The sequence below is a fragment of the Diuraphis noxia genome, unplaced genomic scaffold, assembly GCF_037042655.1.
Source record: "Diuraphis noxia isolate RWA-SAM2 unplaced genomic scaffold, SU_Dnox_SAM2 contig0005, whole genome shotgun sequence".
Taxonomy (NCBI): domain Eukaryota; kingdom Metazoa; phylum Arthropoda; class Insecta; order Hemiptera; family Aphididae; genus Diuraphis; species Diuraphis noxia.
In genome coordinates, this window is record NW_028301715.1 from 42,847,397 (window position 1) to 42,871,501 (window position 24,105).

The window sequence follows — 24,105 nt, forward strand, 5'->3', positions numbered from 1 at the left end:
ATGTGTTGTCTTCAGAATTACATCATCAATAGCTACTACAAATAGAGTGACTTGCGATACCAAAGAACATGCAGTTGTTCTAGAATTCTGAGCGATCAGTGGAAGTGAACGATCGTATGATCAAACCACAATAAAAATTGGGGATCACTGGGATCAGCTAAATATAATAATGTTTATGTAAAACCGAACGACTGGTGTGAATTTTTTGTCCATATTGCGTTATTCTGTGTCATCAGTGCTTTATATTTTTTGACGTCATGTCATCCTCGTTGTTTTACAGTTGAAAATTGATAAAGAGCAAACACTCTTCAAGTAGTACAAAAAAATCTGAATCGTTTGAAAATGTAATCTTTAAGTACATTTAAAAATTCCAAAAATCAGAATTTTAAAAATGCATTATTAAAGGACGAAATGGCGATGATCCTGTTCGGTAAATCACCCTGTATGACTGTGTGTATCATTGTGTCATTGTACAATTTATAATAAAGAAGATGAATAATATACGAATGTAGTATCCTATTGTTTCAATGAAAAGACTTTATTGGATTTCCATTGTCATACCATCAAAAAAAATTCGACACATATTCTACGCATAGAGTGTTAAACAACACATTCATTAAAATTGTGTTACAATAACGTTCAACAATATTATGCGCATTTTTTCTCATTCAAATTCACATTCATACAAAATAAGGGCCAAATTTCAAAATAATATTTCGTGCACTATTTATGAATTATGAGCAATTAAAGTTTAGGAAGTGTAAATATTTATGTTATAAATTAAAATGAATGCCAAAAAACTACAGCAATTCTTTTTACGTCAATATAGGTTTGTGCCAAATATTTAAACGTCTGACACAGAAATTTTTCAGCAATCATGAAAATATGCACTAAAATTAGCTAATGGCATTCAGTATACAATTTATATATTTTAAAATTTATACTCAACGCTAATAGTTTTAACAGTTTCATTGTATTATCTGGCTGGGCTTTAGTTTTAATTTATATTTTAATGTCCCCCACGCCTGAAGTGGTGCTTTCGACGGAAGTCATCTACAGCCACTAACGATCAACTGTGCAACGACACCCATCGACCCATCGAACAGCAAATTTTGAATCTACACTATAAAAAAATTATTTTATTCTTCGTGTAGTAAAAAAAAGTAAGTTTACAAAAATATATGTACAAATATCATATACCTAAGTACTTAGATTTTTTTTTTAGTTGAATCAATTTTACCAAATGGTAACAACGGTATTTAAACTAAAACTGTTTTATGGTTGTTAAGCCTTTATTCAATCTCTACAATTTTAGTTTTATTTTGAAACAAACGTGTTGCCAAATACACTTATTATTCTCATTGTTTCAAATACATATTATTTTTTTTTTAAATTAAATCAATCTATATTTGTTTTCAATCACTTCCACAGCGGTTATTGTAGCTATAATTTTACAATTTATCTACTGGGTATTTATATTTGTTTTCTTCATTTTGTAATTAGTGCATTATATGCAGTTTATATGTCGTTTCATTTCTTGGTATGCTGGTATCAAATATTTTGTCTACATTATTCAAGTACGGTTGACGATCCGATATCAAACTATGAATGAATGGGTTTAGTTTAGAGCAGTGGACGTACCAAACGATCGAATAAACATTAGGTATTTATGTAATTGGCAACATTTGATTATTATGACACGTCATCTTTAAACTTTCAAACTTTTATCAACAATTCACCCCCCTCCCCCCCACACACTATCAATTTTAAGCCATTTTGATATTATTTAATAAAGATTTTAAATATTGGTATTATATTTTGTTTGCCATGATACGAAAACAACGAAAAGAATGTCGTCCTTGATAGGTGTATATAGCTAGATACATTGGAAAAAGTTTCAAAATTAAAAAAAGAACAATACGGATCAGTGGAAGCTATTTAAAAAATATAAATGAGAAAAAAATTTCAAGCTGCAACTTCAATAGAGGATTCGAACAATCGGATTTACTACTGTCGACTTAAAGGTGTGGGACGGATTTAATTTTTATTACCCTTCATCGTCCTCTACTTCTGCGAGCTTTTTTCTTTCTTTCTTATTTTTTTTTTTTTTTTTTTTGCAGTGTTATTCTTTACTACCAATAATTATTCATTTACTAATGGTTTTTATAATTAAAACCATGATTATAATTACTGTTCATCACCTTCGAGACGAACCAAAACATTAATGATGAAACGCAATGTTATTCCAATAATTACCGTGTCTTTGACTACCTACCTACTTTTCATTCAGTTATTTTGGCATGTAATTTTTTCCAAACTTAACGTGAAAATTAATCATTAACGTTAAATGATAAAACATTTTAATTAATTCGTTTTTGCCTTTTATTACTTAAATCGCGGACCACCTTTCGATCCGGAACCAATCGTGGTAATATCTTCATAAACGTTAAATGAATAATGGTATTTATGTAATTAAAAAAAAATGAATAAAAGTTTATACTTTTTCGACAAGTCCTAGGTGCACGATAAACATTCAAACACCAACACCAAAAAACTACACTCGTTTTTGCTAGCTTTGATCATGCGTTTAGTGTGATATATTTTATCTCATGTAAATGTATTAATTTTAGAGGATGAAACAACAAAGTCCTCATTGTGTTACCACTTCAAAAGAACAAATCTGCTGAAAGACTTATGCGCATAAATTAACAAAAATTGAAAACAATTTATTCTCAAATTAATTTTGTACTCATCGCCGTAAGCGCTCACGTCACCCACATAGAAATTGACTATGTTGTAGTATTTCATTTTAATATGCGTGTGCCTCTATATTAGTGTGCCCATGAAGTCTAAATTAGCTACAAATTTATCGATTTATAATATTAAATATTTAAATATTTGAAACGATCAAGAATTAATAATCAAAAGTTTATTAAATAATTTTTACATTTTTTCATATTACTTTTTAAACTATATAGTATATACGTCTATATGTATCACTATTTATTTCATATCTACATAGATTCAGTATCTATAAATTCATTAAAAGCTCGGTTTACAGCTATGAATCAGTAACTTTCGATTTGATAAATTAAAATCATACAAGTATGGCCTAATTATTCTAGTTATTTGGTAATTAAATCTTAAAACATTTCAAAACACATTAAAAATATCATTATTTCCAATCTGCAAAAAAATGTACGTGTTACTTACTGTAGAAATAAAGAAAAAAGTTTGATATTAAAAAAAAAAATAATAACAACTCCATACACAAGACAATAATATTTTGCGAAACTGATAAAATCAAATAATGGGATACCCTTTTTCCGATCAATTAATTTGCTGTTTGCACCCGACAAAGTGTAGCAATAACCGGATGTATTGCTTGGGTCAAACATGCACACAGTCTCAGGAACCGAGCATAATATATATTGGGCCCAATGATAAAAATTGAAAATATGTAAAAGGAAAGATAATAAAACCATTTTCTTTTTTTTTAGAATAATTATTAATAAAAACTGAACAATTGATCGATTTTGTTTTTTACGCTTTATCGTACATCAACGTTTCGTTTGCAGCCTATTCCTAATATTCTTCCTATTCCTATAAAATTAATTTTATTTACGCATGGGCCCAAATTAGTGTAGTTTCGGCACTGACCCGACCACCACATAAATCTATAATTTTTAATTTAACATTTCGTAATCATCTCTCATTCCGATAACGATTTAGGACGTACATATAACATAACATGGGTGGCCAAATCGCGTCATAGACTTTTGCGGCTCGCATCTTATCGTAACATTTTTACAAAAAATTTGAAAACATGAATTTATGTATTTGAAAAAGTATGATATTTTATTAAATTACAGTGTATAGAAAATAATTTGTAAAAATAAATTGTTCTTGATATCATTTTTCTTTATTTATTATTTTCTTATTTGTTGCGTGTTTATTTTGCTTGTAAGCTTTTTAAAATCAGGACTATATGTTGTTAACGCAGTCCTTAACAACTTAGTTAAATGATCATCAGTTAATGTTGATCGATGTTTAGATTTAATCATTTTCATGGTTGAGTATAAAGACTCACAAGAACATGTTGTTCCAAAAATCGATATTAACTTTTGAGCACAAAGAGTAATTTTTGGATATTTATAAAACAGGCACATGTTTCCAAAATTCCAACAAAGAATGACAACTGTATTTGAATGAACTGCTTTAGTCCTTCATCTTCCAATAATTCCAAGAGTTCAATTTCTAAAGCTGCCGTATCCATTGAAATCGATTTTAATATTGGACGTCCATTTTCAATTACAAAGGGATTTTCTAAAAATGCAATCGAAGGTTTAAGTAATTTCAAGTCTTTAAATCGATCTTCAAAGTGAGTTGATAAACACTCTAATTTTTGTACATAATCTTCACAATTAAATTTTGTTGCGATTCCAACCAAATAATCCTCAATTTTTTTTAAGTACGGAAAATGGTTTAAATTATTTATTCTTAATTTTCTTTGAAAAAGTTTAAGCTTATTTTGGAAACTAAAAATGGCTTGTACTAGGTTATTTATGAATTTATTTTTACCTTGAAGGGACATATTTAATGTGGCTAAGTGATGCACAACGTCAGTACAAAATGACATACGTATCTCTTAACCATTGTGGGTCTGAAAGTTGTGGAAAGTTTTTATCTTTTTCTTTTTAAAATGTTTTAACAGGTTCTAATAAATCGAAAAATTGTATTATAACGTTATTTACCGATAACCATCAAACTAAACAATACCACGGAACATCATTTGGAATATCATCCTCTAAACTTTCAACAAAGTTTTTAAATCGGCGATGTATCTTTGAACCTGAACGTATGTAATTTACAATTTAAAGAACAATAACACTCATCACATGTTCATATTTAAAATATTTAGCCGTTAGGTGTTCTCTGCTATGAATAATGCAGTGAATTGAAATACAGTCTGGAAAATCAGTATCACTTTTTAAAATACCTATCAATCTATTTTTACAACCTGTCATACTGGGTGCACCGTCAGTTGAGATGCTAACAATTTTCGCAATATATAGGTACTCTAAGAGCATCCTTAATATCACAACCTCTAGTAGTTTCTTTAAGAGCTACAAGATCTAATAATTCTTCTTTCACTTCCATATACATCGTCACATAACGTACAAAAATAGCTAAATGTGGTTTATCCTGAATGTCAGTAGATTCATCTAACGCTAAACTTAATGCAGAACAATTGGCAATTTCATTTTGTAAATTAGAAAAAATATCTGAACTTATCATTGAAATACGTCTTTCCATAGTATGTTTACTATTTGAAATATTTTCAACCATATTTAGTAATTTTTTATATTAAATATAATATCGTCAACGCAAAGACTGCCAACTTACGACGTAATATGTATTAAACTCGGCTTGATTTCCCGAAACCGTTGTATAAATTATACACACACACACATATATATGTTTAGCAGAAATACTTTAGCTACTCGTTTCACATATCATTATTATTATGTAGGTAAGTTAAGTGCCTACCTACACTGTAATATCATAAACTTTCAGAAATCGTTTCGTGCGTTTTACATCCATAAACAGCCCTATAAATGTTGCACGTAACGAGATTTTTATGACGACAATAAAACAAAAAACGTCAACTTACACGTGTACGGGACTGATAAAGAATAATAATTAGCTATCCTTCGCCGTGTGTGAAACACGCGGGTGAGTCTTAATGCCGTATATGTATGGTCTCCCTCTCACCAAGGATTTTCACCGTTTGCGCGTATACTGGCGGCGCCACGGTTTTGTTGGGGATTTGTTTGGTTAGAGATTATCCGTTGACGAGGAAATTCGATTATAATATTATTATTATTATTATTATTATTATTATTATTATTATTATATACGAACACACGCTGCAGTTTATCACATTTTCGGGAACCAAAGTAGTTGATGATTGTGGAAGGTAGTCGTGTTAACTGCAAAAAAAAAAAACGAGACGTTTCGTGTCGATCGACGTAACTACTACTGCGGTAGTGGTTTCGATTTCACAAAATCGAGAACACGTGTTTCACTATTACCGCGGGAGTGTAGGTAGTTACTACAAAAATATTTTTGTTTATAAACTTCAATATCATGATATTATGTTCAGTTATTTATATTATATAGTATTATACGCGTCACCCATACAACGTGTGGGTATACTATACGCAGTTAGCGGTTGCGGTATGTCTAGGTATATACAATTTCAGTATTCAGTAACCGTAAAAAACCTTCGATATCTTCACTAATCTTGCATGATTCGAAATACATATTTATTTTATTTTTTTTAAACACCAGCTCCCGGAACAAATGATAATTAACGTTTAATTTTAATCGATGCTCTTATATATACTATAGGTACCTATATAGTTTGTCTTTTTTTTTTATTATTATTATTTTATGAGTAAAGTTCACGAATTTTAAAAATATAAATTACTACTAAATTCATCAACACACATTATGAATAATTAATGTATACTTTAAAAGAGGTAAAATATATATATACGGCTTGAAAATTCAATATATTTAAAACGAGAAAGTAGTCAAGCCGCTTAACTATCTTTAAAAAGTCGTTATTTAAATTCAAGAATGAAATAATTCAACCGACTAACTACGTCACATTACCCGAAATGAGTGTTTCATAAAAAGAAAGCGCTGATCTTTTACTTAGAAGAAAGAACGTTATAATATCATTATATAATATTTAAATTTAAAAAAAAAATTGATTTAAATATTTCTTTATACGAACTATTCTGTTAGAATTTCATACTATAATATGAGCATTTAAATAATTCGAACAACAAAATGTGTTGTAATTTCATTTTATATGACCAAATAGCTTTAATTTTACAGTCATAAAAAATAAACACGCATAAACTCGCATGCACACACATCGTCGATAAAAAATAATCAAACTTATTGATATTATATGTCATGCACTAATGCTATATATTTAACAATTATCATGATAAAATTAATGAAAAAAATTAATATCTATAACTTATGATGTTTTGACATGTTGAATACATATAATATAAAATAAATTATTTCCACTTGCTAAAAATTAGTGGAAACTGAATTTGTGTATTTAATTATATTGACGATAATTTTTAAAACATGAATTTTCATAAAAAAATTAAGAAAATTCTGTGAAATATAATCTCTATACAATTTAATATACTTACATAATACTAGAAAAAAAAATCAATCAATTAATTTATAATGAAAATACAGTGTTGGAATCGGTTTTATTTTATCTGTATGAACTTAAATAAATTGCAATAAATATCAGCTATAAGATGGTACATTAAAATAAATGTGTTCGTGTATAATATTATTATACATACTTATTTTTATATTTTTTGGAAAAGTTAACGACAAATACTTTGTTAAAAAATTCCAGACAATGGCTTGAAAGTCAATAAACACAAAAAATAAATTAAAAATAAAATACTATGAACGCTCCTATAAGTCTATTTCATTCGATATAATAACTAATAAATACAAAATAAAACTGATATTCCTTATTGCGGTAAAAAAAAAATTACTTAAACAATGTACCTATATTACAACAAACGTCTGTAATGAAGTATACGCTATAATAATAACGTGAAAAAAGTTTGAAGTTTAAGAACCTAAAAAAATCAACATCAGTATCTCTAACGACAATAAACATCATTATGACCACCAGAAAACTTAAACAATAATGAAATACGAAAACCTCACGTAAAAATATTTTTTTTTGTAATGGAATTCCTAATAATTAGAATACAATTAAATGCAGAAGTAATAAACTGTAAACGTTTTTAAAAATATAATAATAAATAAATCTTATGGATCCAGGAAAGTAATTTTACTATTTTAGAGTTTTGGATAAGTATACCTACTCTAATTTGGTATAACTATTCAAACTTCCCAGAACATATGCCTTCGTTCAATTACTGGAGTATTCTGTTGGTTTATCTCAAATTAATTAAAAATCAAACCTCAAAATCCGTTCAACCAATGAATCTGTACTTTTTATGAATGTTCCGCTTAAATCTCTATTCAAATTCCATTCAGCTCGGTATCACTTCCTTCAAAAGTATATCCTTAAAAATATAATATTAAGGTAAGCTGCGCACCAGTCACAAAGTAGTTTAATGAACAAGACAATAATATTATACTTAAATGTGGCTTGGTGAGGCGCGGTCGTACGCTCAATCTGCGGAAACGCACTGAGCGTACGTACCGGCCGCAGTCGCTAGCTCCCGGATGGGTGACCACCCGGGATTTTTAGCATGTTGCCTTGCCACACATACACAAATACGTGTTACAACCCTACCCACTTAAAAACCTACAAACAAACATACAAAAATAACCCCTACCGTACCACCCCACACCCAATGGCCTATGTTGTCGCGGGTTCTCCTTACAAAAAAAAAAAAAAAATATTATACTTAATGCAGGTAACGACACTTTATTAATGCAAACTCCATATTTTATACAATTATGAATTAATAAATATTATTATATTCGATAACTGTTATATTGTTCTGAAATACTAATTTCCTGTGTTTACATTAAATGAAACGAAGATAATGATATACAGCTCGAATAATAATAAAAATAGCTCAAAAGACAAATCCCAAAAATTATTGAAATACCAACTTTGTTACCCATTTGGCATAAAAATATCACTGTCGATAAAATATTCTTTTAATATTTATGTTTTATCACACAACTTTGAGGTAGGTATACAGAGAAAATATTGCGATTATATTCATTTTTGTAAAAGAAAAGCTACCCACGGATTTTTTTTTCGTATATAGACGAATAAATAATTAGTCAATTTCATACAGAAGGGTAAATGGGTCATTTAATTAATGATGGCACAATTTTGGTTCCTAAATAAGTAATTTTTTTAATGTAGGTACACCCACACACATATTATACTCGGATTCCATAACAGTAAAGAGCGAAACGGTCATGAGAAGGTCGTATTCTATCCGCACATAATAACGATATTATTTTTAATGACAATGATCGCGCAAAAATCACTTAGATAAATTATTTATTAACGAGCGATACCTACGTATTTTTTTTTCGAATGTCACGAAATGTATACGAATAAAAAATGTTGATTATAACACAAAAGAATCACAAATAAGCTGCGCTGTGCGGGCCATAACATATATTACAACCGTAATGGCAAGAATAAAACCCACAATGTCCGCAATTCCCCAATAAAATATTGCGTTTTCTATTATACACTTGGGTCCTGTAGACGAATTTTTATCAAAGATTTGTACTTCGATATTATATAAACATTAGACGTACGTCGTAAGATTTCAAAAAAAGAAAATCAAATTCTGATTTATGTTCTGCCACGAAAGGCTGATGAATCGAGGCACGCGTGGTTACCTACTACAAATAGAAATCATTGAATCCCGTGCAGATTTTATGGGTAAGATCCGTTTAACGTGATACTCAAGTTATTTCAAATACACAGACTTTTTGAAAAATATTTTAAGTTGTTAAAATTATTATATCATAAAAAAATGATACATTTCAAGACTTTTGCTCTTTTGAACGACAGTATGTATTTTTTACCCAATATTCCAAAGCAATATAATATTTGGAACACTACAGCCTATAGGTCTATAAAAATAAAAATTTTAGACAAATAAGTTATTAATTACAACTTATAACAGTGACGGTCAGATTTATTTTGTCACGATTAAGAGAGTAACTTATGGATAATATTAAATTATAATATCACTTTAGTAGTGTTATATTTCCAAGATTTGACGTACGCATATTATAGCAGACGTAAATCAAATATTAAACTGTACAGCAACGAACATCGAGTGAATGGTTTCATTGTTTTTATAATATAAATAACATATTATATCAATTATAATATATTATATTATATTGTATTAATAGCAATACTATTTAGAATTAAACATTAAAATCCTCTATTCGAAATTAAATAGGTTAATAGTAAAAAGATTGCTTAAACTGATATCAATATCAGGTAACAGAGTGTTGTCCGAAATTAAATTTACACTATTCTATAACATTACTATAGTATGGATGTCTGCAAGGAACAAATAACAATTACATTTTTTCATCAGGTTGATGAGTTTAATTTGTCTTTTCGCTCTTAGTGACTTTGATAAATCTACTAATCACAAATATACGGTCCACATCTGTCCACGCATCTCACGAATTAATTTTAATAATGGTGTCATAATGATATTAAATAATTGTATAGTCCACACAGAAGTCAGACTTGATATTATATTTTTATGATTATTACATTTTATCTCCTAGCTATTTACTAAACAGTCAGTAATAGTGGTCCAGTAGGATATTCAATTTGTTTTTGTTTTTATCATTTGAATTATATCTCAATTCATTCTTTGTTCAAGCATAGTCTAGATTTCCCCTTGTAACTCGTAACAGCTAAGTAAGTGTAACTCGTGATACTTAAAAGTTGACTAAATTTCGTAAAATTCTTGAAAAATAGTTGTAATAATATAATGAATATGAATTGATTATGTTGTTTCATAATACGCATTGTGTAATTAACACTTAAATAAGTTAGCATAGTACATGACGTATGCATTTTAAAATCTTATTAAAAATCATAAAATAATGATATTGTATTTACTTACATACTTATTACAGTGTAAAGTGGTATTTTATGAACCCCTGCTTCATAATAATATTATCGTTATATATACGTTTTTTATTTTTTTATTTCGAATAGCCAGTATTATTAAATACCAACAGTTTAGACCTTTTTAAAATTTAAAATTTAATTTTATGTTCTATTATATAATATAAGCTTAAACTTACTTTGATCAATGAACTATTACAATATTTTAACATTTTAACTTTGATCGTGGCTTTAAGAAACTTATATATTCATCTTAAATATTTAAAATTTCTACATCACGTTTCGTTGAGTACTAAACTACATTATGGTTGTTGACAAAATTGTAATAGAAACTTAATGCTATTAAAAAGGACAAATATATGTAGTAGGCGCCTAGTAAAAGCGTGTATATATATATATATATATATATACACTATTTACATATTTTATACTATATGGACTTCCTTTTATTTTATGCCATAGGAACACATTTTTGAAAGGACTTTCATATTCATACATGAACTAGTTCATTAAAATAAATAACATATAATGTTATATTTATTATTTTTAAATCATTTTTAAATAAATTCAACTCTTGAACTCTATAGTTTAAGTACACGTATCCAATATATTTTAATAATCATAAATAAAGCAGTTTATAAAAGCATGTACATAAATTTAATAACATGAATTACTTTCAAATTTAAATATCGAATTAATAAGCCAATAAGTTATAAAATTATGTTGAAATAGTTCTACCGTAGAATTTTAATAATGGGCTATTATAAAAGCCCCTTTTATAAAATATTGAAAAATTTTTTTTATACAGATCATGTTTTACATAAAATATAGTCTATATTATTCTCTGGCTACATATTAATATTGTAGTTATATTTTTTTTTAAAATAAAAAATCATTGCAGTATTCAATAATACAAACATGAAACATCGTTACACGGCGTTTTGGATAGACAATTTAGGTACACCACTGTATTATTTCTATCTGCTCATTAGTATTGTCTATTATAATAGTCCAAATTATGATAATGTACGCAATATGTACTCTGTTGTAGTCTAAGTATGAATTAAGTTAAAACAACATAATATAATATCCGCACATAATGCCTACATATAATGCAACGATATTTGTAAATGAAATAGTTAGTTAAAGCTTTTATCTTAGATTTTGAATGGAACGATGAGATGAATATATTGATTTAACAATCATGTGTTATTTCTTCTGTATACTCCAAGTAAAAAATATATTTTGTATAATGGATAAGTAAGCATAGATTTAAATTATAACAACGATAGAATTACAGTAAAGTATGCGAAGTAGACAAATATAAATTGAAGGTCAATAAATAAAAGATATATTAGTAAATTGATAAAATATTACGAAGATATTCTTATTCTAAATAATTATATTTAGATTAAGAATATCTTAATTATTAATGTCTGGTTCAAGGTTCATAAAAAGGGGGAAGTTGTTTATCGTTTTTCATAACGTTCGTAACACATTGGACATATTGAATTGAGTATTAGTCTTTATCAACCATAAATATAATACTACACAAAACAATAAGTTTCAAGGCGTGTTCTTTATTGCAATTCACATTAGTACATTTAGTAAAAGTTATTATTCAGAACTTAGTCATGACATTAATCTTTGAATAATTTTTTATTTACTAAAATAGCTTTTATAAATTAACCATTTAAATTTATATTCAAATTAAATATAAAGCATAGATAATTAAATTATTATTATACATATTATACAATAATTATTATAATTTATAAATAATTAAATCGGATTAAATTAGTTTAGTGAAACTACTCTATTATTAACCTATTAGATTTAATTTCCACAATACTATATCAAAATGGACTTTTATTTATAATATTTCCATAATATACATAATATATTCTATATTGGACCATTTACAGACATGAACATTTTTTTTATAATATTATACTTATATTTAAGTTGTGAAATTATTGTTTACTTATGACTACCCACCATAAGGTTATCAAATAAATAATTATTAATTAATTAAATTTAATACAAGTATTTGTATGCTGATATAATTAGTTTTTGTTTACAATAATGAACACACGTTCAACTTACGTTATTCCTATAAAGAATTCTTCAATTATAATAATATAATATATATTAATAATATATAATATATATAATATATATTATTTATTACATTTTCATATTAATTGTTTAAATAAAAAAATCAATTTTTTTAATTACGTTGTAGTTCTTATTATAAATTATAATATATTGTATGTTCATTTGCTATGTGTGCTAAAAATATATTTATTTAAACCAAGTAAATATACATAATATATTCTATTAGTTATTCAGAGCTATTTCCAAGTATTAAATCAGTATTAGAAATTTATAAGAGTATATTAAGAAATAAACTTGAATTGTTCATGTGAGATAATAAGTAGGTATTTACTGACAATGAGTTGCTGTAAAATATCAATCACGCTGCATTCAGAATTCTAAGAGTATAAGTTTAAGTATTATATTGATAATTTATAGTTCAATTGTATTTGTAGTTAATTGATGAATTCAATAATACTACGAAAATATACATTCGTTATTGTAGATTACTTATATTATATTGTATCATATTTGTTTATTTTATTCTTCATTCAATTATTTCAATGTTGAAGTATTTCATTTACTTGTGTTTATCACTATAGTTGCATAACTAAAGGATCAAATATACACTCGATTGTAAAACGAAAAAAAAATATGTTGACGTTGAATTGTAGCTAAACCACTAAACGACAAACATGCATTTTACGACACACATTTCGGCACACAAATAAATAATAAAAGTCTTACACTATTCTATAGTGTATAAACTCATTGAACATTGATTAACAAACATCTGCATTAGAAAAATTAGAATTATAAGCATAAATTTGTCTACAATATACTCGTATTAATATGAACAGTTTTTATACGTCATATAACACACATGTTTTTAATTTTTGTATTGTGATAACTCAACTTTTTCAAAAAATTTTAAATTCAATAATGCCAAGCCTTGGCAGTTAAACAATCTGTGTGAACAATAATTAACAAATCCATTTCTGTTTTCTATTCAATAACTATGTAAACTCGACTCCTATTGACTATTGTTATACAGCAGAGCGGTTACCTACAATTGGAACCTTTCCTCCTTTTTTAAAATTAAAATTACAATTTATAAAATTATTCGTAATATGTTTTTAGAATGTAATGTAATATGTAAGTAAAAACATTATTATTTATGGAATATTAAACTGGTGAATGTCATCGTGAAATAGTCATTACCTATAATATAACTAAACATAATTTCTCTTTTGGCTATAGGTACGTTTGTATAGTTGTTGATTTATACAATAATATAAAATACATAATAATGTTTTCCAAAAATGTATGTTTTGTATAATAATACGTCTAAAAACAATAGTGTTGTATCTCCAATGCAACAAACTCTCAAGACTACTACATCATAAAAAGGAAGTATACCGATGTCAGCAGTAAGTTAAAGATGATGTTTAAAATGAAAACGGAAGTATTTCGCATATTCGCATAAATTCGCATATTACAATATGACTAGCGGACGATAGATGAGATATATCTAGCATGATACACAACTGTCTATATTAAATGATACCCAAAAATATCATTATGTTTTGTTGGTATTATGTTATTATGAATGTTATGATATTATTATGTTTGTAGTTTGCGAGTCAAATACTTTTGTATTGGATATGATATTTTTTTGTAACTCTTACTCACCTTCAGTGTACAAAGCAAGTTGTAGAAAAAAAATCGAAAATCATCGTTTTTTTAGCAACTGTTTAACAAAACCTATACTTACACTCACTACTCGCATAGTTAACACTGCGTAAAATAAATCATCGAAATGTTTATGTTTTAATCCTTGCGTATATGTATACTATTCATAACATTGCAATCTATGAACAAAACCGTATTTAAATGTAAATAAATAAAAATCGTATTAGGTATTGTTGTTGTTTAATATTATTACAATATTATTTATACGACACTTACCGAAGTGTTTCAAAATATAATAATTCCAACATCGCAGTCCATCACACACGACACACGGAACACTTGTCAGTCGTGTTACATTGTCACATTGGCAATTAACTAAACACACATCATTAAAGTAATAATATTATTATTATACGAGTAATATCGGTTAGGTAAATGTTTTCAGATAGACAGCACTATTTTCAAATGTTTGAAATCGAACTCGTGTAGAGATGTACACTACTTTTATAGTGTTTTTTTTTTTTTTTTTTTTTTTAAACAACCATTCTGTATAGGCATAATACTTATTCACAAAATTATAGTATTCTTGATATTATAAATTAATTGTAAGTATTCTATCAACGCAAAAATAATAATTTTTAATGCTTTTAACTACAATGACCTACTTTTAGAGATTTAAAAGGAGTGATATTTTGGATAAGCTGCAAATGCTAAATATTGTATTTTAATACCCACGATGACAGAGGTATTTTAAAATTGATGTATCATTGTGAATAAGTAATTATTTGACTAAAAATTAATATCAACTTTGCTTAAACAACCATAAGTGTTTAAGATATAAGCGTATTTCAGGTCTTTTTTATTACATACTATTTTAATATGGGTTGATATAATTATGTGACTGTATAATATCATTTAAGTTTAAAAAAAAATTCGTTTACTTTGGCTCACGAGAAAATTTCACAATCACATCGCTACAAAGATATAAGTCGTTGTGTGTTCATAACTTATCCTAAATTTAAGTTTAACTTATTTTAACATGAATATTAATTGTTATTTTAGCTGAGCCTTTGAGGGGTATTATCTTTATTATCATACATATATTTTTTTTTATTTTTAGATTCTGATCGAAGCGATGAATGTATTGATTTTACCATGATGTGTGTTTTTTTTTTTTGTGTCTGTCATCACGTTTTGAGGCAGTAAAAATGCTTAGATTTTTGACTTCAGTACCTCGTTCGATCAGAAAGTGAATCTAGTTGGTACTTTGGAGGGTCAAAAGTGAAAAATTCTTAATAATTTTCTAAATAATCGAGTAAAACAAACTAAAAATTAAGGGAAAAACGGGAAATTTTACGCACACTCATTTTTCGACAAAATCGATTTTGGTTTTTGATGTAACTTTAAAACAAATGACCATAGATACATGAAACTTTCACCGAATGTTTAAATAAGTATATTCTATCCACCATGCAATTTTCAAAAAAATTTTACTTAAGTTGAACTATTCATAGGCATTTGAAATTTTCGAACATTATTAGTTTTTTTTAAATTAATATCGATAAAAATTTATTTGTTAGGCAGAAAAGCTTGAAAATTTAATAAAAGGCTCTTAACATATTGTTACAATAGGAGTTGAAGAATAAAAGAAATTCATAGTCACAATTTTTTTTTTTATAAGCATTCAAAGTTTGAATTTTGACAAAATACGTAAAAATCACAAAAATCACAAAAATGCACAAAATATTTTAAGCTAGAAATTCATTAAAAATTTTCTTTTTAAATCTAAGATTTGAAAATTTAATACAAGATTCCTTTATCACAAATAAAAAGTCCACCGGAAATTCAAATTAAATTTTTATGAGCATTTGAAATTTAAATTTTTACAACATTGGATTTTCACTTTTAGCGATTTGCTTATTTTGGTGTAACTCTAAAACAAATGACCACAGATACTTGAAATTTTCACTGAATGTTTATATAGGTATTTTCTATATTTGATAAAATTTTCAAAATATTTAAATTTGTTTTGAGCTGTTTACTGACATTTTAATTTTTCAACTTTTTTGGTTTTTTTTTTCTATAAATATCGATAAAAATTTATTTGTTCGGTAGAAAAGCTTGAAAATTTAATACAAGGCTCCTAACATATTTTTACAATAGCAGTTGAAAAATAAAATAAATTCATGGTCACAATTTTTTTTTCAGCAGAATTTTGACAACATACGTAAAAATCACGAAAATCACGAAAATTCGCAAATTATTTTAAACTAGTAATTCATAAAAAATTGTCTTTTTAAATCTAAGATTTGAAAATTTCTAATAATCTATAATATTATATCCTAGACAAATAAACCGTCTCCGCTCAGAATCATTTTTTGTACACTATGATATAATATCATTAGATTCAAATTTAATTCCATCCATTACAGTAACCCACTTGTAACCTACTGTACAGCAGAGCGACATCCACGACTTACCCGCCTTTTTTATTTTTATTTTTACATGAAATTCGTTGTTTTATTGATAATAACATTTTATAATATGTTGTTATTTGTTATTATAATGGTTATTTAATCTCTTCATTATTTTTTAAAAATCATCCAATCTTGTTCGGGTTTAAGTCCAGTAGCTATATTTTTTTTGAAATAAAATGCTAGGAATGCCGAATGAGTACCCCTACTATAATCATTTTAGATTCTGAACGAAGTGATGAATGTATTGATATTACAATGATGTGTGTTTTTTTTTGTGTGTCTGTGTACAGCATAACTAGTCGAAATAATGCTTCAATTTCAAACTTTGGGGGTGGTTTCCGATTTAAAAGTGAATATCCTTGGTGCATTATAGAGGTCAAAAGTGCGTCCTAATTGAAAAATAATATATTTGTTTAAAAATAGAATATATGACAATATTTAAATATAATATATTATCCTAGACTGACAAATCATCTCCGTTCAGAATCGTTTTTCGTATACAATGATACCTATCATTGCATTCAAATTTAATCCCATCCATTACAGTAACCTACTGTACAGCAGAGCGACATCCACTTACCCGCTTTTTTTTTAAATACACTTTGCTATTAAATTAAACGAAACCTCCTGATAAATGATTTAAGCCACTATACCAATTAAAATAAAGATTGCTGCGAGTCTGGAGTCTGGATAACGGTGTTCGGAAATTCTTCTCAGACGAAACAACAAAAAAATAAATAGTAATACACAATTAATAACGAGTTTTTCCAGTGAATGCACACAATATTCCGAACGAAGCTATATAAGGTTCTATAGTAAAGTTCTAGGTAATATATAATAAACCGTATAAGAGCGGTATAAGGAGTTTAAATTGGTTCGAGTACGGTGTGTAGGGTTTCGGTTTGTCGGTGTTTATCCAGAAACTACAATTCGGTGCAAAACAACTAAAAAAAAGCACTTCCGCGCAGTAAGTAGGTATTTCGGTAAATTCAACAAAGAGAGTACACTTAAGAGAGGAATTCGTCAAATCTTCCAATTGTTTTATTGAAAATAACAAACCCTAGTTTTCAACTCAGTTTTAAAAATAGCTTTATTTACCCGGCATTTCCCTTCCTTAAAAATTTAAAAAATTTAAAAAAATGTATTATTTAAAACAATACACTTCCGACCCGGTGTATCTGCATAACCTGTAATACACTTTTTGAATTATATTTCGTTCTCTACATATTGATGTTCTGTAGCTCCTATTTTTAATTTTTTTTTTTTTATGGAGTCATGGGACCCACTTTTTTTCTTAAAATAAACAAGTACAACAAACTGCCATACATTTGGCTTACTGTATTTTTAGCTTCTATTATACAGATTGTAAATATATCCTTTTAAAAAACTAAAAAATCCTGTTGCACCTGATGATATTCAACGTAAACACAATATTTTACATTAAATGTTTATTTATAATTATATTATTTATTTATTAAATCGCGATTACTGCGTTCTCGGCCACATCCCATCGCTTCGATATAGGTATATTTTTTTTTTTTTTTTTATTGGAATAAAAGGCTTCAACATCCCAGGTCATTAGCATAAAAGTAATTACAAGTTAATAATATTATGGGAAGACATTTCTATAAAGGGGGATGTAAAATATATTATGTACAATTTTTTTTTTTTACTTTAATTTTGATAAACCTATATTTGTGAAAAAATTATATATATTTTTGTAGTTCTCTTCTCCCAGTGCTTGATTCATCGAATCAAGAAAATTGTAAGAGAAAAGCTGAAGAATCAATTTTCACACAGCCACTTAAAATTATTCGCACCGAACTTAATTTAACTAAATATTTTTGTACCTATATAGTTCAAAATTGAAAATGGCAACGTTGCAGTGTTTTTTATGCTCAATCGTGTTGGTTTTCTTTTGTATTTCAGTTTCCTTTGATACGCCGACAATTTATGCTCAATCGTGTTGTGAAAAAGGTGTTTTATGCTCAATCGTGTCGCAGCCAATATTATAACGCCTATTAAAAATAGGACAAAACTAATATTGTAAACAACATCATACGTATCTATGTAGTATGTACCGTTTAAAAGTTGTAGCTTTTAAACTTTTTTTGCATGCATTTTCAAATTTTCAATAACTAATGGTATATTATTACTATAAAATATAATGTTATAACTTATAAGTCTTAATTTGTGCGGAACACTGTAAAATATGCACGTGAAACCTAGAAATTCACTGCCTAACAAATTCATACAATGTATTGCATTATGTTTATAGAAAAAAGTTAGTTAAGTCATACATTATATTATTTGCATAATACGAACAATATTCGAAGGTACGTGACAAAATATAATATGACTGTCGATTTAATATTGTACTAAATGCTCACACGGCGTGACACCTATAAGTCACGCAGCTGATTGACATAACTCTATGCGATATACTTGAATGAATAGAGATTTTTAAATGTGTAAACGTTTTCACGATGATTAAATGCACAAAATATGCCGTCCTGCAAATGCGTTGCATTCAAATCATTGCAAAACCACAATGTTCGGTCATACAAGCAAAAGAAAAAACAGAAAAAGAAAATGACGTATAATTTTAAGCCGAGTATTAATCCACGTGTATAAACGGCGGAGGTCTTTAAAATTCTTTGAAATAAAAGTCTGCCCTCTGAACTACGGTTAAAAATAAAGGAGCGACGAAACGTACGGAAAAAAAAAAATAATAATAATCTGCGGGTATAATAAACGCTTGGATTGACGTTAAATAAACGTTAATTGTACATAATATTATGCGGCCGAGGTATGAGCTAAGCCCTGGTGGAAATAAAAAATATAAATGTTCAAATACGTTTTGTTCCTGCCTCCACTGTTTTCGCCAGCAATCAAATCATACGATTAACTGAACACCCGTCAAAAATGAACGCTCGTGTCTATCCGTCTTACTGAACAGCAGCCATAGTGGGTACGCAGATGAAACGCCCGCAGAATTTTCCTCTATATTTAACGAACTAAATGTGGTTATTAGGTATAGTCGAGTGCAATAATAGACTAAACAATATACATTGTTGAGGTTTTTTTGTATTAAGTTAATTACAAGAAAATAAAAATAAGCTGCAAACTAATATTATTATTATTATTATTATTATTAGTAGTAGTAGTAGTAGTAGTAGTAGTAGTAGTAGTAATATTATAAAGCGTCGAAGTGGTAGAGACTTTACTTGCGTAGTTAATATAAAATATAAAAATTATTAAAACTGTGTTCGGGTATTATTTTTATAAATTAGTCTATTACACATAGATAGTAGATAGGTACCTATACAAAAACTTTTGTACTCTTGAGTTATTCAATATAATTGTGTACTAAGGGTAACAGATCCGTGATAATAGGTTTAGAAGGTACCTATATAAGGGCATTATGGTTTTAAAATTGTTACTTATTAGTTATTAATAAAAGTCCATCAACACTCAACGTTTATAATTTTTTTTTTTTTTTTTTTAATGGTTCAAGTATAATACGTAATAAATCCAATATTATATAACATAATTTATATTTTTGTAAATCTATTTTGAAGATATAACGTCTATTATACCAAGTATAAACATTTTAACGACTCAGAAACTACTCGTAAGAATTTGGGATTAAGTAGTACATCGTTTTCATAAAAAATTTTCACTAAATAATTTAGGTATCGAACACAAAAAAATACAATTAAGTAGGAATTATAAAATATATCTTCGTATTTTATCTCTCAATTAAATATAGTATATTGTTGATGTTAGCTAAACTATCTATAATCGATACGTCGACTCTGTTTACTGGAGACCCCACGTCTTTATTACCCTCTTCTGTTATTCTTCATTGTTACATTCGCACAAGGGCGTTCTCCTCCTTCTGTCCGTTATTGTAATATGGTCGATGTGGTTTTTCTTGTCTTTCATGCTTTGCACTTTGGTCCAGTGATGCCCAACCATTTTTTTTTCAACAGTGGCCCACGATGTACTAAATTGTTGCATGCAATCTGCAATACCTAATGATAAAAATTATAAGCAATCACAAAAAAAATGAAATTTTAATACATTGGAAATATAATATCGTGTACCTATTTTATATTATATTTTATTTCTATTTATTAAAAATTAGTTTTGAGCCACCTCTGAGGACTTGGTGGGCCACATGTGTCCTGTGGTACACGGGTCGGGCATCGCTGAATTTTACACGTTTCAACACCTTTTTGGATGCTGTTATGGTGGTTGATCCTTTACCATCCTTTTTACGAGGATTACTGTCATTTTTTCTTTGTCTATTACTGTATCTGCTCGCTCTGTCATCGTCGCCACCGTCACAGTGATCCGCACTTGCACTCGGTCATTGCTGGTGCTCTCCACCGTGAGCACCACTTATATTACAATTATAATATAGGTGTCACTGTTCCAGTGTTCCGGTTCGGTTATTAATGATAATGTATTTCACTGAAATAACTATTTTGTTACGTCAAAAAAAATTAATTAATAATGGAACAATATGAAAAACATTATTAAAAAGTATTCGAATACGGATTTAAAAACGTTCACTCTGCAAATACGTACACCGAATACAAAATAAAAGCGTTCTTTACAACACTGACGATCAAACGTCATAATAAATGTCTTTCTAACATTATTACAATATTAATTTACGTAATATGTATTGATAGGCAGATACACGAAAAAATGAATTAACGCTAAAGCTCAAATTTTGTATACCTATTGTACATTAATCATATTATAATGGTAGTGCGTGTAATGTTCGTGTGTAACCACTTCCTTCGGAAAACACGCCACAAAACAAATGGTTTTGATTTACAAAAATAATCATGAACAATATGAATTAACTTATTAGATGTTATTTTGTCTTATCTCGTTAACCTTTATATTTAGAATTTCGAACGACCTGTGAAGGTCGTCAACGATAGATGTGAAAACGGCTAAATATAAGTAATTATTAATCATCGTAAATGTTATCTGCTTTATTGAGCCATATCCTGAACGCGGATACTGTCCTTATTGTATTTTAGTATACTTTACGCCAAGTTAATCGACCTGTTGGGCTATTTTAATAATAAATTTAGATAAGAGAAAAGTACGTAGGTGTCGTAGAATAATAAAATACCGAGTCATTAAATGCCGACCAAAAACCTCGAGGTTCTTAACACGCAACTGCGATGTAAAACTTTACCCACGTAACATAATTTAGGAAAGTACGTAATTCGAAGGGCGTGAAGAGTGGAAGACTCATTTACGACAAAATATAATTATTAGGTATTATTATTTTAATACAAACTGAATGTGAGCATTGGTTTTTTTTATTTTTTTTTATAAATTCTGAATATTGAATCAGAAACATTGTACAAATAGTTTTCGGTGCAAATATTGTTTTGCTGTTAAAACATGCCTTACCACATTTTCGTAGGTATCGTTTTTCCGATTACAATAATACAATATATTTATCGTTCCTCTTTATTAATACCTACTATGAACAAAAAATAATAGTAATTTTTTTAGTATTTTAGCGTTGAAGAATAAGTTAGAGGATTGGATGTGTGATGGGATAGTCTTGATGGCCAGAAAACCCGAGATCAAGAACGAGCGATTTTCTTACCAATTAATAACATGTCCGTCTGACATGTTATTAAGACTCTTTGTTCGTGAAATTTTCAACATAGCAAAATGCTGATGTCATAAGTAAAAAAAAAACCGCGCAAAAAACCTAAACGCGTGACATTGTACACAAGTATGAAGTGGATAAAGTGGCACAGCCGGTATTCGATAAGCATTTTTTTTTCAAATAGATTTTTTAAAAAAAACACCGACATCACAGATATTATAACACACACAAATCGTTGTGAATTGATTTACTCGTAATATGAAGTGGAATAATAAAATTCATAAAGGGGAGTATAGAATGTGCCCTGCGTTGGATTAACCATACAAAAACCATAATACAATAATAAAGAATGAAAATGGTTATCAATATACCGAATTGATTATAATTTAGGTGCATGAGACCGATATGTGATATTATATAAATGTGTGATAAATTTAAATATTGTTCTACCCCCAATAGAAATATTAAATTAGAAAAAAACGTTTGATATAAAATACCTACAAAATAATATATTTTTTACAGTGAAAGAGAAGTGATCAAAAAAATTATAAACTGCAGATACATACATACAAATTGTATTCGATAGTTGAAAAAAAGTGACTAAAGCCATAAATATAAAAATATAAAACTACATAAATTATTTCCCCGAAATGTATTCCTGAGGGTTTGCCTCGAGTTTGAGATGATAATTATTAACCAATACCTATCGTAAATACCGTTAGGTTTACCTTATGTTTTTTAAATTTAGTATCAACTTTCTTAACTTGACCAGAGCAGACACTTGGAGCAGTGCAGGGTAAGAGGTGCCTACTTTATACATATGCCTATCTATATGATATTATTATTATTTGTGCGTTATTCCACTATCGGTAGAATGATAATGGTTTTGGAATCGTTTTCGAATAATGGTTTTCCTCTGGCTGCCCGATCAGTTCGATAGGCACCACCAATAATATTACACATACCCTGCCATTTTTTAATGATAAAAGATTTATTTTATGATCGCGAAAAACTATTTTATAGTTCGCGTAGCCATATTGGATTTCTATATTATATTCGGCTGCTCACGCACGCTGCTGCAGGACCGCATGGAAATAAACAAACCACACGTCGTTTACACCAGAACAACGTCTTATTATTATTACTGCAAGTTTTAGTGTGTCCTGCATACAACTACTCATTGTATACCAACAACCTATAATATATCCTGTCCCTAGTGTCCCTGTAACCGTACATACACCGCGATACGTTTTGCTATCATGATATATAATTTTATATTGTTACGATTCAGTGAGTCACTGGGCTAGTGTGTGTCATGTTATAATAATATTATGTATAATGTTATTATATATTATATATATATATATATATATATATATATATATACGTATAGTGTATCTGGTACTTTAGTAGTTGTATAGTCTACTGCAGGTAACGACGCCTTATTAAACTTTGAATTGGAT

The 24,105-nt window shown here is 28.0% G+C and overlaps 1 protein-coding gene and 1 pseudogene across 1 annotated transcript in view; one reads left to right on the top strand and one right to left on the bottom strand.

Moving 5' to 3' along the window:
• Positions 1-24,105, top strand: part of LOC149055373 (uncharacterized) — a 51,211-nt gene that overhangs the window by 23,054 nt on the left and 4,052 nt on the right. The gene's annotated exons all lie outside the window — the stretch shown is intronic.
• LOC149055374 (SCAN domain-containing protein 3-like) lies at positions 3,930-4,276 on the bottom strand (annotated as a pseudogene).